This window comes from Balaenoptera acutorostrata, chromosome 8, assembly GCF_949987535.1.
Source record: "Balaenoptera acutorostrata chromosome 8, mBalAcu1.1, whole genome shotgun sequence".
NCBI classification, from domain to species: Eukaryota; Metazoa; Chordata; class Mammalia; order Artiodactyla; family Balaenopteridae; genus Balaenoptera; species Balaenoptera acutorostrata.
Genome location: NC_080071.1, coordinates 116,167,212 through 116,183,920, shown reverse-complemented (window position 1 = coordinate 116,183,920; position 16,709 = coordinate 116,167,212). Strand labels below are relative to the sequence as shown.

At 35.3% G+C, this 16,709-nt stretch overlaps 1 protein-coding gene across 4 annotated transcripts in view; it reads left to right on the top strand.

Annotated features, from left to right (window-relative positions):
• The window catches only part of ZRANB3 (zinc finger RANBP2-type containing 3), a 278,621-nt gene that overhangs the window by 128,324 nt on the left and 133,588 nt on the right, over positions 1-16,709 (top strand). The window lies entirely within an intron of this gene.

Here is a 16,709-nt window from a genome sequence, read left to right as displayed (position 1 = left end):
CTTAGTTCCCCGACCAGGGATCGAACCTGCGTCCCTTGTATTGGAAAGCAGATTCTTCTACCGGTGGACCACCAGGGAAGTCCCTGGCAACCACCAATCTGTTTTCTGTATCTATGAGCTCAGTTTTGTTTTGTTTCCACAAATAAATTAGATCATACAGTACTTGTCTTTCTTTGTATGACTTATTTCACTTAGTATGATGCCTGTAAGGTCCATCCATGTTGTCACAAATGGCTGAATAATATTCTGTGTGAGTATGTGTTTTTATATATATATATATATAATATATATATCTCTCACAAATTCTTTATCCATTCATCCATAGATGGACACAGGTTGCTTCCATGTCTTGCCTATTGTAAATAATGCTGCAGTGAACGTGGGAGTGCATGTATCTTTTTTAGTTAGTGTTTTCATTTTCTTTGGATAAATACCCAGAAGTGGAATTGCTTTATCATGTGGTAGTTCTATCTCTAATTTTTTGAGAAACCTCCAGCCACAGTGGCTGTACCAATTTTTTTTCCCACCAACAGTGCAGGAGGGTTCCTATTTCTCCACATCCTCATCAACACTTGTTATTTCTTATTTTGATAATACCTATTCTAATAGGTGTAAGGTGGTATCTCATTGTGGTTTTGATTTGCATTTCTCTGATGATTAGTGATGTTGAGCATCTTTTCATGTACCTGTTGGTCATCTGTATGTCTTCTTTGGACAAATGTCTATTTGGTCTTTTGCCCACTTTTTAATTGGGTTTTTGTTTTTGTTTGTGGGGCTTTTTTTTGCTGTTGAGTTGTAGGAGTTCCTTATATATTTTGGATATTAACTTCTTATTAGATATGTGGTTTGCAAATATTTTCTTCCATTCTAGAGGTTGTTTTCTCATTTTGTTGATGATTTCATTTGCTGTGTAGAGCTTTTTATTAGTTTGAGGTAATCCCACTTGTTTATTTTTGCTTTTTTTGCCTTTGCTTTTGGTGTCAATTTCCAAATCATAGCCAAGACTGATGTCAAGGAGTTTACCCCCTACGTTTTCTTCTAGGAGTTTTATGGTTTCAGATCTTACATTCAAGTCTTTAATCCATTTTAGGTTAACTTTTGTGTGTAGTGTAAAATAGTGATCAAAACTCATTCTTTCTTTTGCATGTGACCATCCAGTTTTCCCAACACTATTTATTGAAGGGCCTGTCCTTTCCCCTCTATGTATTCTTGGTTCCTTTGTTATAAATTAATTGACCATATAGTCATGAGTTTATTTTTGGCTCTGTTCTGTTCCATGGATCAATATGTCTGTTTTTATGCAAATTCCATACTGTTTTGATTACTATCACTCTGTAATATAGTTCAGAATCAGGGAGAGTGATGCCATAGCTTTGTTCTTTTTTCTCATGATTGCTTCAGTTATTGGGGTCTTTTCTGGTTTCATACAAATTTTGTGATTGTTCTATTTTTGTGAAAAATGCCATTTTAATTTTGATAGGGATTGCATAGAATCTTAGATTGCTTTGGGTAATATGGACAGTTTAACAATATTAATTCTTCCACTCCATGAGCATGAAATATCTTTCCTCTTTTTGATGTCTTCTATTTTTTCATCAGTGTCTTGATAATTTTCAGTGTACAGGTCTTTCACGTCCTTGGTTAAATTTATTCCAAGGTATTTTATTCTTTTTGATGCAATTACAGGGTTTTTTTCCTTTATTGCTCTTTCTGATAGTTTGTTGTTAGTGACTAGAAATGCTAGAAATGCAACAGATTTTTATATATTGATTTTGTATTCTGCAACTTTACTGGGTATGTTGATTAGCCCTCACAGGTTTTGGTGAGTTTTTTGGGTTTTCTATATATAATATCATATCTACAATCTATATACCTTTTGTATCCTCTTCTTGTCTTTGTACTAGCTAGGTCTTCTAAAACAGTGTTGAATAAGAATGGTGAGACAAGATGTCCTTGTCTTTTTTTTTTTTTTTTTAAGCAGATTTTTTTTTTTAAATTTATTAATTTAGTAATTTATTTTTGGCTGTGTTGGGTCTTCGTTTCTGTGCAAGGGCTTTCTCTAGTTGCGGCAAGCGGGAGCCACTCTTCATTGCGGTGCGTGGGCCTCTCACTATCGTGGCCTCTCTTGTTGCGGAGCACAGGCTCCAGACGCGCAGGCTCAGTAGCTGTGGCTCATGGGCCCAGTTGCTCCGCGGCATGTGGGATCTTCCCAGACCAGGGCTCGAACCCGTGTCCCCTGCATTGGCAGGCAGATTCTGAACCACTGCGCCACCAGGGAAGCCCAAGACGTCCTTGTCTTGTTCTCAGTCTTAGGAGGAAGATGTTCAGTTTCTCACCATGAAGTGTGATGTTAGCTGTAGGTATTTTGTAGATAACTCTTTATCAAATTGAGGAAATTCTCCTGGGTTCCTAGTTTTCTGAGAGCTTTTGTCATGATTGGGATTTGGTTTTTGTCAGCTGCTTTTTCTGCATCAGTTGATAAAGTCATATGATTTTTTTATTCTTTAGTCTATTGTAATGGATTACATTTATTCACATTCAAGTGTTGATGAACGAGTCTTGCATACCTAGGATAAATTCTACTTGGCCATGGTATATAATTCTTTTTTATACATTCCTAGATTTGGTTTGCTAATATTTTGTTGAGGATTTTCACATCTGTGTTCCTGAGAGGTATTGATCTGTAGGTTTTTTGGGTTTTTTGGGTTTTTTATATAATATCTTTGTTTTTGGTGTTAGGGTAAAGCTGGCCTTGTAGAATGAGTTAGGAAGTGTTCCCTTTGTTTTACAAAGGCCAAAGCTGAATCAAATGAAAATAGCTACCCTTTACGGCTGCTAGAGTTGTATTCCTCAAATTCTCCATTTCCCCCTGTTGCCTATAAAGTAAAGCACTTTACATCGTAGCCGCTACCGGTGTCTTCTATTCTCTTCTCCCCTTCTCTGGCATCAATTCTAGTGACACTTCCATCTCCCTACCTATTATAATATCTACCACTTATTATAAATGTTATATTAGACAGGTTAATCTCTCTGAGCCTCCGTTTCTTTACATAAATTTGCGAATAATACTTTTCTCATGAGATTACTTAAGTAAGGAACAGGAGGAATATATCTCAGATATTCCTTTCCCCTATTCTATTCCCAAACACCATGACTTTTTAAGCTTTGCTATCTCTATACATGCTGTTCTTTTTCTGATTAATTCCTTTCCTTTTGTGTCCCCATCTTTCCCCAAGTTCACCTAACAAAAGTATCATTCAAAACCCTCTTCAAATATCACTTCCTCTGTGTCACCATCTGTATCACCTCTGTATCACCAGCCTTTGAGCCTCTTGGTTCCTATGTGCTCTCACTTCTACTTTAGTTTGAATCATGTTCTAGTGTACTTAACTGGTTCTTTCCCAAAGATTGGAACTCCTAGGACTCAAACCATATCTACCTAACAGTGTCTAGGGAATAGTAGATTTCCAGTTAATGCCTTCTGAATGAATGAATAAGAGAAAAAGAGAGAGAACTTCTTTTGTCTCATTAATTGTTGTTGTTGATTTGAGACCTTTGGGCTCATCTCAGATAAGCATCTCTTTATCTGAACAAAAGGAACATCTTGTCTATAGTCACGAGTACTTTAAATTATGTCCACTACCACCCACCTCCAGTTATTCTTGTGGCATGGAGGTAATGGAGAAAAGATTCTTCTAAGTGGGTTTTGGAGGTTGGGGTCTTTTTAAAAATACTATTAAAATGTCTAGCATAGTGATTGGGATTGACATGTATACAGTGATGTGTATAAAATTGATGACTGATGAAAAAAAAAAAAAGTGTCTAGCATAGGGCTTCCCTGGCAGTTTAGTGGTTAAGACTCTATGCTTCCAATTCTGGGGTCACCTGTTCAATCCCTGGTCGGGGAACTAATCCCACATGCTGCGCACGGTATGGCCAAAAAGAAGAAGAAAAAGAAAATCAACTTTAAAAAAAAAATGTCTAACATAGAGTTGTCTTGCTTTCCTTCAGGTCATCCTCAGTTTGAAATGTTTTTATCTTAACACTTGAAATGTATAAAACGAATGCAACTGATTTCATTTTCATTTTTAAAGAAGAAGTTTACCCTGATTTCTTTGGGGTGGGGGGTGATGTAATTTTGTTCAGGGCTCCTGCTGTTTTGCACAGCTGGGCTATTGCAATGTTCTCTCCATAGTCTTGGACAAGATTCAAAATGAAACGCAGAGGTGACAGCAATGGTGAATTAAACCGTACCCAGAGAGAGCCAGACACAAAGCATCTTCCTGGAATATAATGTTTATAACTCACGTAAGCATGGAAAGGCACAAAGCACTAATGCCATTGTGTCACCCTAAGGCACTGTTATTATACAGTAATACTCCCAAGTACATTGTAAGGAGGATGTTGCACACATTCCTGCCTCACCAATTTTTATTAACTGAAATGTTCTTAATGGGATAGAAATTATTTAAAATCTGGAGGGGAGGTTAAAATTAATTATCACCCCATAATCTGCTTTTTTTTTTTTTTTTTAAAGTAATGGACTTAAGTTTCCACAGAACTTGAACAGCTCTAAGGGGCCACATCTGCACTGAGAATTGGACAACAGTTCTGCTCCAGATTTTTCATAGATAGCAGCTAGGGATTGTTATCAATCCAAGTCTTATTTCTTTACATTAGAACATTTTAGACCATTTTTTCCTTTAGCCATTGATTAACCTACCTTTTACTCCTGTGTATTATTGAGGGTCTTCTATTTGAAAAGTTATTATGAATATAGATTAAGAAACATGTCCACTATCTGAGAAGCTTTCAGTCAGGAAATGAAGGTTGTGGGGTGTGTGTCTGTGTGATATATGTAAAATGTAGAATACTAGAAATATTGGAAATGAAGTTTACAATGTAACTTCCATGGTACTTTTGTGGAAGGTAACATTAATTCCAGCTTGATTAAGTCAGAATGCTTTGTAAAGGAGGTGGATTTAAGGTGAGTCTTACAGAAGAGGTAAGTATAAAACCAGCACTGAAAAAAGGAAAATTGACAAATTTATTGACTTTCCAGCGTTTGTGAGCTGTATTTTCACAGAACTGAGGTTGAGACTTGAGGGTATGAGGCTATGAAGTTTCTGCTTTACTTCAGCTACAGCTGCCTCACTTTTTCTGCTTGATAAATGTTGAGTTTCTATGTAATGTTTTATTTGAAAATGGCTTACATTGCTTTTTAAAAGTTTAAAAACTGCTTTTCTCGATTCTTTAGTGTCTTCTTTTTCTATATTACAGTGATGTGAAGTATGTATCTTTCTTAACCTTTATCTAACTTTATTCATAAGTGATCCAAAAGTTTTCAATAGAATGATTCAATCTTTGGCATTTTCTGCAAGTTTTAATCACATTTTCTTTCTCTCAAGCTATAAAGTTAATTCAGAAAGTTAAACTAGACACAGGGGAACAAGGTCGTGAGGAAAGGAAGGCTTGGTGTGCTGCCTCCATTTCTTCCACCTTCAGTCTTTGTGCCTTTCACAGTTTCCGACAGAGCTGTGTTGGGACCCTGTCTGGAGGTTCACAGCCCCTGTGGTGCGTAGGAGCCACTATGAGGAGGGTCCAGGGAAGTATTTACTATTCTAGTGGAAAACAAGTAGCAGTTACTACTTATGATCGCTTTGTACTTTGGATCTGGATTTGCTGCACCTTTCTTTGTAGGAAGACACCAACTGCTTAAAAAATAATCCATGAAACACATATGAAAAGGAGTATTTTAAGAGGTGCACTCTCTTTGAAAAAAGATCTGACTCTTGAACTTGATAAATGGAATATTTATAAATGGAATGGAATATTTATAAATGGAATATTTCCTGCCATATCAATAAACAAAGGATGTCACAGTCACCAATGATTGCAACCCTCCAATGTGAGCTGGTGAGCCCTGAGGAAACTCGGGGCTGAAAAGAATACCTGCCATCTAGCAGCCATCAGACTGCAGCCACTCCCTGCGGTGAGCCCTGAGGAAACTCAGGGTGTGAAAATACAGACCCCAGATAGCTAAGGTGCATATCAAAGGAATGATTTCAGTGAGCCCAGACTTCTGCATCTTCCCATACATAGAGAAGCGCTAAATTCCTTAACTTGAGATATCTGGTTTTCTTTATTTAAGGATAGTCTTTTTACGTCCCAGTTACTTGCTCTTTGTTGCAAAACTCCTATATATCCTGGCTCCTCCCCCCACCTCTTCAGGAGCAGTTTCTCAGAGTTACGTGAAACGCTGTCTCCCGGGCTGCAGTCTTCATTTTGCTCCAAGTAAAACTTAGCTCGCAACTCTCACGTTATGCATATATTTTTCTTAATTCAACAAATTCAACATACTAGATATGTTTGTAAATAAACTTAAGGCATTAACAAAAGAAAGAAAATTAAACTACTATATGTATATACACATTTGTATACATACATATATATACTATTTTTAATTTTTTTTTTATTTATTTTTTTGGCCACGCCACGTGGCCTGCAGGATCTTAGTTCCCCGACCAGGGATCGAACCCGGGCCATGGCAGTGAAAGCGCCGAGTCCTAACCACTGGACCACCAGGGAATTCCCTACAATATATTTTTTAACAATGATAATATTTTCCTGTTGTTTTATAGCAAATGACATATTTCCAGAGAGTAAAAGTTTATAGAACGGCGAGGCATTCAGTTTTTTTTGCCATGACATTTGAAAGCATAGTTTAACGTTTTTTTAGTTACTCAAGGTTATCAACTACTGAGACAAGTTAGGCCCTTTACTTAAATCTCTTAGACTGTTTTAAATTATGTGTCTGCTTCTTTTTTGGCTGTGCCGTGCGCCATGCGGGATCTTAGTTCCCTGAGCTGGGATCGAACTTGCACCCCCTGCAGTGACAGCACAGAGTCTTAACCTCTGGCCTGTGTCTGCTTCTTAGTCTTCATTTTTGCTACTCCAAGGCCTTTTGATTCCCTGTCTTAAGAGAGTTTACACATAAAATGAAATGACTCTTTATATATTTTTATTAATATTAGTACTGAGGCTATTAATGATAAATAACATTAGAAAAAATAAATGAAGTCATATTATCAGTTATTCCTTCACTTTTCAGTACACTTTTATTTAAAATCCCTATTTTAGGTTATTTCATAATATATCAATTTTTCAATTGAGTTTCTTTTAAAATTTTACCATTAATTCCTAACATTCATTACTTTCTTATTCCAACATTTTTATAGTATTTTTAATTTTCTTTACCTTATTAGTCTATGACAGAGTGTTCAAACGAATCTAATGAACTGTTTTCTCTACTTTTAACATCAGTAGCGTTTCCGTACAGTCAAGTCAAGCCTGGGTTAGATCTTAACATATGCAACTTCTCTGTATAAATTAACTTTTATTATTTATTGTTTGTTGTTATACTTATTAATACTTTGCAAGTGACATTTATTTTGATTCTAAAGCCAATTTGAATTTGTGTCATAAGATGATTTTCTTAGATAACATTTTCATTAAAATTTCTGAAGTTCAGATATATACATTTTCTCTAGTCAACTGGTTCCATAAAACCAGAGTCAATTTTTTATTTTGACGTGGATAATATTTAATAAATGAGGACTGTGACTAGCATATGATTCCATTATTATAATTTTGACATATCTCATTTCTTTTTATGGAGTAAAATTGAATTCCTTAAGTAATAATTGACGGGCTGTGCACTTTTGAGCATATTCTGTACGTAGATTCATTTAAGAAATTTGGAGCCATTATTAGTTCTAGTAGAAGACAAAGGAAGAGAAAGAACAGAAGTTATTCTACAATATATTTAGTTATATTGGGAAAACAAGGCACATCCCTATCCAATAAAAATGTCAGAAACCAAATATATTTCACTTTGCTATGTAATACTTCCCTGGGGTTCATGTGACATTGCATTGTAGGAGAAATTATCTGTAACTCTGTCTAATACAGAAACAATCTATACAAATTCCACTCTAGAGGGAAAAACTTTATAGTTTGGACCCAGGAAATTTTATCTTGATGTGGGTTGATTGATTTTTAGCCTCCAAAATCATCTCTTTAAATATTCTCTAAACATTCAAAAATTAATTTTTAGGTATTTAATGTTTACAAACATTCCTGGTTTTCTCTTTCATATTTCTTAATAGTCCTAGTGTTTCTTTATTGCCTAAGCCAATTTAAACAGCAATTTTTATTTTTGGTAGCATTCCATGTCTTTTTCTTAGAATGACAAATTGATTTTGCAGCCTTATTTGATTCACATTCTTGTTTCCTATTCAGCAAATAATGCCTAATCTCAGGCTTTGATGATCATCCTTTACTTTTTAACCTTTGACAGCTATCTACCCAACTCAGTAGGGCTCTATTTTTAGTCAATAATGACATTTTGGCAAGTGGTAGAAGATGTGGTTAGCATTTTGTTTTCTTCTTGCATGTTTTCTTTTCATTTTACGTAACCATTTATTATTCTTACTTTTCTTTAAAAAAAAAATTATCTTACGAAGGCTTCCTTTTTACTTCCTTTGTATTATATGACCCATTTTAAATGGGTCTCAGCTCTGAATTTGAGTAGTGAATCTCTGACATTGCTTAATTTACATTTTCAAAAATTACTGGATTGAAATTTCAGTTTCTTTCTAATGGTTCTAAAGTGATTGCTATGTGTCAACACAAGAATTGAGATATTAATACAAGTACTTGTTCAACTGAAAGCATTCTAATAACCTTGTAAAATTTTTTTCTCTGAATCTTTTGTTTGATTTCTTATTTTGAAAGCAAAAGTAATTTTCTTCTTGTCAGAAATAAGTGGTGACCTTATTTATTTACTTCACTTCCACCATGATGATATAACTGAAGAAAATATTATTTTAACATACTGTCTGAATTTCAACATGAGGTTCTTTATTCTTTATTCTGATGTTGTCTTCAAATTAATTATAGTGTTGCCACATAAAAAAGGATATAAAGCACCATGCTATAATTATTTACACTATCCAAGTAAAGAATTCGTTTTCTCTTTTATAAAATCTCTAGCTGAGTTGATCTCTGATCATTATTGGCAATAATCAATTTGCAAAGTGCAAACGTTCACTGTCTTTCTTTTGTTTCCTAGTCCTTGTTTTCATATACTTTTGAAAGACTCCTTTATTTACATTTGTGATCAGCATATTCATAGCGTTATTATACAACATGGATATTTTGTATTTTTCATACATTTTTCTTTCCTAAATGCACTCTTTTTGATTTCTCTGTTCGTTACAGCTAGAAATTTTAGTGATGTAAGTTAATTATTCCTCCAGTTGTTAAACAGTTTTGTTTATAATGGCTTAAATATAGTGCTTTGCTTACCTGAAATAACAGATAATCAGATTAATACACAAATTAGATTCCTTTCCAGAGCCTTTATTAAACTTCTGAAATTAATCTTTTTCTATTAAATTGTTAGTTTATCTAAATAGATTATGAAGTTAGAAGCCAAATTCTGGTTTTGTTATTCTAAAAGCAATTATACTCCAATAAAGATATATATATTTTTAAGTTATTCTATATACTATATAGCAAAATAGAAAGCACTGTGTTTATACTGCCTTAGAATTGGAGTTGAAAATCAGTTAAGGAACAAGGTTCTCCAGCAATTAATAAGAAGTTCAAGAATAAAATCCTGAAAGTGTTGTTTGGTTTTTCTCTTTTTTTTTCTCCTGAGGAGAAAATGGCCAAAAATTAGGCAAAAGCACTCTGAGATATTTTTCTCCAAGGTTTAATCTTTAGAGTAGTTATTCTCAAAATACAGCCTGAGAGCCATCCCCATGAGAATTGCTTTAGGGGGTCCTTATTTTATTTTATTATTATTATTTTTTTAAATTAATTTATTTATTTATGGCTGTTTTGGGTCTTCATTTCTGTGCGAGGGCTTTCTCTAGTTGTGGCAAGTGGGGGCCACTCTTCATCGCGGTGCGCGGGCCTCTCACTATTGCAGCCTCTCTTGTTGCGGAGCACAGGCTCCAGACGCGCAGGCTCAGTAATTGTGGCTCACGGGCCCAGTTGCTCCGTGGCATGTGGGATCTTCCCAGACCAGGGCTCGAACCTGTGTCCCCTGCATTAGCAGGCAGATTCTCAACCACTGCGCCACCAGGGAAGCCCCCAGGGTCCTTATTTTAAAAGTCCAGTTCTTTCAAGTCAGGATTTGGGGACTTGGTGCCTTACAGTCTGAATTTTTAACTAATATCCAAATATATTCCTAAGTATAATAGATTTTAAGAACCTAGAACATTACCAAAAGATTGGATCATGTTTTCTTTTTTTCCTTTTTTCTTTCTTTTTATTCCCCTAAGCATCTATAATTGTGCTCTTTGTGTTATGTTGGGCTCTCATTTTCAAGAAATTGCACTAATCCTATAATACATATGGAGAAAATGTAAAGAATCTTATTAGAGTTCGCTCATGTGATTTTAATATTACAAAACAGATTTTGTAAGATATGAAAAGTATATGGAAAATCTACTTCTGAACTATCGAGCATTATCAATCTGTATTGTTCTATCATGAACTTTTAAAAAAATATATTTATTTACTTTTGGCTGCGTTGGGTCTTTGTTGCTGCGTGCAGACTTTCTCTAGTTGCAGCGAGCGGGGGCTGCTCTTCGTTGTGGTGCGCGGGCTTCTCATTGCAGTGGCTTCTCATTGCGGAGCATGGCCTCTAGGTGCGTGGGTTTCAGTAGTTGTGGCACACGGGCTCTAGGGCGCAGGCTCAGTAGTTGTGACACACGGGCTTAGTTGCTCTGTGGCATGTGGGATCCTCCCGGACCAGGCTTGAACCCGTGTCCCCTGCACTGGCAGGCGGATTCTTAAGCACTGCGCCAGCAGGGAAGCCCCGTGATCTTTTATTAATTCAACTTGTACCTTAGGAGTAGTACTGTTTGAATGATAATACATATACATCTGAACATGTTACATCATAGTTACCTCATTTTTACTATCTTGTGACCATTTTAAGATTAAATATGAATGTAGAGGAGGAAAAATAATTTTCCCTCTACCCTTCTCAATTCTTGGTTGAGAATCCCTGTAATAAAATACAGATTAGCAATAGGAAAACGAACAGGAGTTTATTAACATGTATACAGGGGAGATACCTAGGAAACATGAGTAAAATTCCTTAAATGACCCAAGCCACTACCTTAAATACCATGTTCAGTTAAACACAAAGGAAATAAGGCAGGGGCCAGGGGTGGAGGAGGGGTTTTATAGGAAGTTTCCAGGAAAAGCATGGTTAACAAGTGTAAGATTTGTTATGTGGATTTAAGTCAGTCAGTGCCTTCTTCATTGGTTAGAGTTTCTTGTAATTTAAGAGTCATCCCTCTATTCCAGGTATGGGAGAGGGAGATGCCCTTAAAATAGAGATTTCTTTTATAAATTTTCCTTTCAAAAGGGTAACTTCTACTTCATCTTCAAAGCTTTTCCTATGTGTGCTATTTCTCAAAAATATAGCACAGAGTAATCCTTATGCCAAAGAGGCATATTTTGGGGTGGCATATTCTGCTACCCTTCAATGAACATCACAGAGGATTTTGAATATGGTATGAACAGATTGCTGCCCACATTACAGGTATAACTCAAAATTCTTCTAAAATATTATAGTCTGTGTTCATTGTTTTTCTTTCTGTGTTTTGCAGTTCAAAACATTGCGATTATTCTTTCTTTTATTGAGTGAAATTGTTTTTCCCCAGGAAACATAAATTATTCCTTATACATTTTCCCACTTATTCCCTTGAAATGAGTAATATAATACATAGCCTCCACACTGTTACAGATTGAAAATCCAAACATATTAGGAAAAGTGACTTACTCTGAGTCTTGACCTTATCATCAGCAAAAATAGGATAAGACATCCTGCAGCCCTAGGCTTCTACATTTTTTGCTTCTTCATTTTTCCTCAAGTGTGGGTTTGACCAATATTTCTTTTGGAAAAGTTCTTCTTTCATTCTACACTTAAATATGTGCGTTTAATTCATATTGCTTCCTCTCCTCATTCCTCTCCCTCCTCCACCCCCTCCCCCAAATGTCAGAGTACTTTAGTAGACTGACTTTGTTATAAGGTCACAGTTGATGACCAGATTTTGGCATAAACACTTAAATTTAATGCTCAGAAATTTGCTACTTCTCGAATAGCCTCTTGCATGTTTTTAAAAGAACTTTTCTCTCTGTCCTTTACTGCCCCCCTCCAGGTAATATTTTTTCAGATGGGATATGTACACTGCACGGAAGACTTAATACGAGCTCAAAGTTAGCATTTTCCTTCCGGTCCTACCCCTGCAGGCCCTCCCTCCAATGGTAACACTATCAGTAGTTCCTTCCATCCTCCCTCCTTCCCTTCTTCCTTTCTTCCTGCCCCCCCTTCTCTCTTTCTCCCCTCTTCCTTTCTCTCTCTCAATACTAACTGGATCATATTTACGATACTATTTTTCTTTTCCATATACTATTTTGCAGCCTATGACTTACCAGTCTTTCCATATCAGCATATAGATCTATTTCATTTTTTTAAATGATTAGATAATATCTCATTGTATGGAGATACCATAATTTCTCTAACTGGTCTCTTCTTTAATGATTCAGCATACTCTGCAAGTATATCCCTGAATAAAGTCGAAGTATTGGACTTGCTGGATGGTAAAATCACTATTTATATCTACAATAGTGTAGAAGTGCAAATTTCTCCAAACTTTCTCCAACACTGTTATCAAATCTTTAGTTTTTATTCATCTTATTCTGTAGGTGAAAAAATGGGTTCTCAAAGTTCTGATTTCTTCATCCCTAAGTATGAGTGACCTTGGGCATCTTTTGATGGTTGTTGAACATACTTTACATATGTGAGTGGGTTGTTCAGTTCTTTTCTCCATTTTTCTATTGGATTGTTTGTCCTTTTTTTTTTCCCTTCTTGGTAGAAACTTTTCATAAATTGAGGAACTTGGCCTTTTGTCATTTGTATTACAATTCTGGTTTTTTTTTGGTTTCCACTTAGTTCTCTTTGTATTTTCCTTTATGCTTTTTGGATTTGATATAATGAATTTAAATGTCTACTTTGTTTTTATTTTTATTTCTACACATCTTTTTTCTGTCACTTTTATGTGTTACTTCTTAGTGTGTGTATATATATATATTTTTTGGGGGGTGGGGTGGGGCATGCCATGCGGCATGTGGGATCCTAGTTCCTCCACCAGGCATCAAACCCGCGCTCCCTGCATTGGAAGGATGTAGTCTTAACCACTGGACCACCAGGGAAGACCCAGTATATATATATTTGATCTTTCTGGAAATTGTCTTCTAGTGAGGGGTGAGGCAAAGACCTACTTTTATTATTTTTCCAAGTGGTTAGTGTAGAGGAGTAAAAAGTTTTCCCTGACCCTCTTAGGGTCCCTGGCTGGGTGTGAAAATTAAACTGACAAAGACAGATAAACAGGAGTAAAGCATACAAATTATATTGAATTTTTTCATGTACATGCGAGCCATCACAGAGAATGAAGACTCAAAGAAGTAACCAGAGCAGGAAGTTTTTATACCTTTTAGACAATCAAACAATAAATCTGTGAAGAATTGACAAGGCAAAGGGGTTTGGGCTAGGAGTAGTAAATGATGAAAATGTAACTAGGAAGATAAGGGTTAGTTTAACAAGGTTTGTTTGTAGATTCCTCTGGTGCCTTCCTGGACTGATAAGAGTCTGTCTCCAGGAAAAGGAGAATTTATTTCCTGCCTTTAGGTGGAAAGGAGGGAGTTGTTTTCTGCATTTACTACTTCTTAATTGCCTTCAGCTCAAAATAATTTTTATGTCAGAGAGGCATATTTTGGGGCAACATATTCTGGTTTCCTTTATTAATTAATTTTCCTAACATCATTAGTTGAATAAACCATTTTTTTCCCCAAAATGCCACCTTTATCACATGCTCAATTCCCATTTTTGTCTTGCTTCTACATTCTCCTCCGTTTCATTGCTCTGTTTTGAATATTCCTTCGAAGGACCAGACTTTTTTCATGATAATTTGGAAGTAGCCACTTACCAAATTCTTTAGGTGATACTTAGGTATTACTACCAATAGTAGTAATCATTCTTCTATTAATTCTTTTGGTTTCTATGTATGTGGTCACATTATTTGCAACTAATATACTTTTTGCCCATCTGTTCTAATGTTTATTATTTGTCATTTCTTTCTCCTGTTTCTGATATTAGTGGGAATGTTTTTTCTCCATTAAACATGGTACAGCCTTTTTGGTTGAGATATATACTTTATTCTAATGTGAAGAGATTTTCCTTTTAGTAATAGTTAATAATAAAGAGTTTTATCAAGAATTAAAGTCAAATTTTTTAGTTGCCTTTTCAGCATCTAAGGATTATCATATGACATTTTCCCTTTGATCTATTAACGTTGTGAATTATAGTGACAGACTTTCTTACACTGAAAAGTTTTTTTATTCCTGTACTTGAACTCCTCTTGGTCATTTATTTATTTATTCTATTCTATTCTATTTATTTATTTATTTATTAAAGGTCTACTGAATTCTATATTTATTTATTTATTCTATTAAAGGTCTACTGAATTCTATATTCTTAGTCTCCTTAAAGTGTTTTCTCAATAATCACATGTGAAATTGATCTTTGATTATCGTTTGTGCTGCCTTTCATGTTTTAGTACCCATGTTTTGCTGACTTTTTAAAATAATTTAAAGAGAATTTAGAAGTTTTTCTCCTTTTAGTACTGTCTGGAATAGTTTAGAAGCATTTCTTCTTGGCCACTCCTTTTAAAATATAGGACAGCCCTCTTGTCCTTCCTCTCAGCACAACTGATAATAGGTTGTAGAGCAGTAACTTTTCTTTTTCCAGTTTTTGATTTGAAAGTTATTTCATCTTTACAGAAGAGTTGCGGGAATATGAATAGTACAAAGAACATCCCTATACCCTTCACTCAGATTTATCTGTTGATAATACTTTACCCCATTTGTAAAGCTGTGACTTTTAATAAAACTTTCCTAGAGGCTTGGTTAGAATAAAACTACAACGTTAAGGGTGTAGCAGTTAACTGCTAATACTAGAAATAGTATTCTTAAAGCACATTTGCTCAGATCCAGCCTCTCTGTCCATTGCAGAGGCTTCTCACTGCTTCACTTTTTGCTATCCCTCTCATGGGCCTCATGAGCCGTGCTTTGGAGTACAGGCCTACTCGAGTTCACTCAAGTGGTTCAGCCTCAACTCAGTGTCTTTGTCTTTAGAGAGAGAAGATTTTTGCCCTGTCCTGCTGCCCTCTAAGGCCCACTTCCTTTCCAGCCTCACATGATCCTAGCGTATTTCCTTCGGGGGAAATCTTGCTTCAATCCATGAGGAAGAGCCAGACCATCAGGGAAGTGTGACAGCAAAGCGTAGCCTCTTCATTCTTGTGTAAAGAGAAGATCAGGCCTGTATGTCCATATTCCTGTGGTCTATTTCCTGCTCCTGTCCCCTGTGAGACAAGAGCACATGAATGAGCGCACACACACACACACACACACACACACACACACACACACACACTCCCTCACTCTCCCCTTTAAGAATAAACAATAATTTTCAGATATACCATCTAAACCTCTATATAGGAAAGAAAATTAAGAACATTTAAATATTTCTGCTAAAACATACACTTCCTTAACAATAATAAATAATAGAACATAGGATTTCAGTCTAACATTTTTCTATGTGGGTTTCTTTACTTAATTTAGTTCCTCATTAAGATTTAAAACCTACATACCTTAAAAGTCCTCCAAAGGGGTATCTTCTAGAACAAATAGGCCACCTATTCTAAAGACAGTCCACAAGCTGCTTATAACTGTAAAATTGGCGAAATTTTCTAGTTTCAAAAAATTTTCAATCAGCAGGCATCTTTTGTATACAATTGCTGTATAAAAGCCATCACCATACAAAAAATTGAAACTGAAATTCAGGGTGTCAGTTAGGATCATTGTTATTTAGTTGCTCTTAATAATTTTATGGAAAAAGACATTTAGAAAACCAAAAATTGTTCTCCTCAGTAAAATAGTGATTCATTATTTTGAAAATATTGAAAAAATGTTCTCTTGAAATTAATGTATTCTTTTTAATTCTTCCTATGTAGTTACCTAAACAGTTGTATTATTACTGAGTCAAGGCTTTTGTTCCAAATAGGTGATTTAGGCTTAATCATTATGAAACACTGGATGGTTCCACTTTAACAAATTATGTGGTAGTTAGAGCTCAGAGCTTTGAACCACCTATACGTACATAATTAAAAAGTTTATTTCTAGGGTAAAAGTAGTTTCAGCCAATTATTTTCCTATTGATAAATTTTATCTGGAACTCAGCTATTCTATGCTATGTATAATTTCTTTCCTTAATGGGAACATGAGATTACACTAATATACTTTTATTTTTTAATTTGGAATCATGTTTTGTTTGAGTTTGTCCTATCAAACTTTATCTTCTACTGATGGTGCCCAAAAAAGGAACAATCAACAGCAAATATTTAAAAAATAAATACCTAAGAACATTAGCAACTGATTATCTTTCTAATTTGTAGAAATCACCATTAGTCATTTAACTACATGATCTTTTAACAAAGAGGTGATGAATAAAAGATTTGGGGTTGTTACCATGAAAAATAACTAGATAAAAACTGACTGGAATTTCA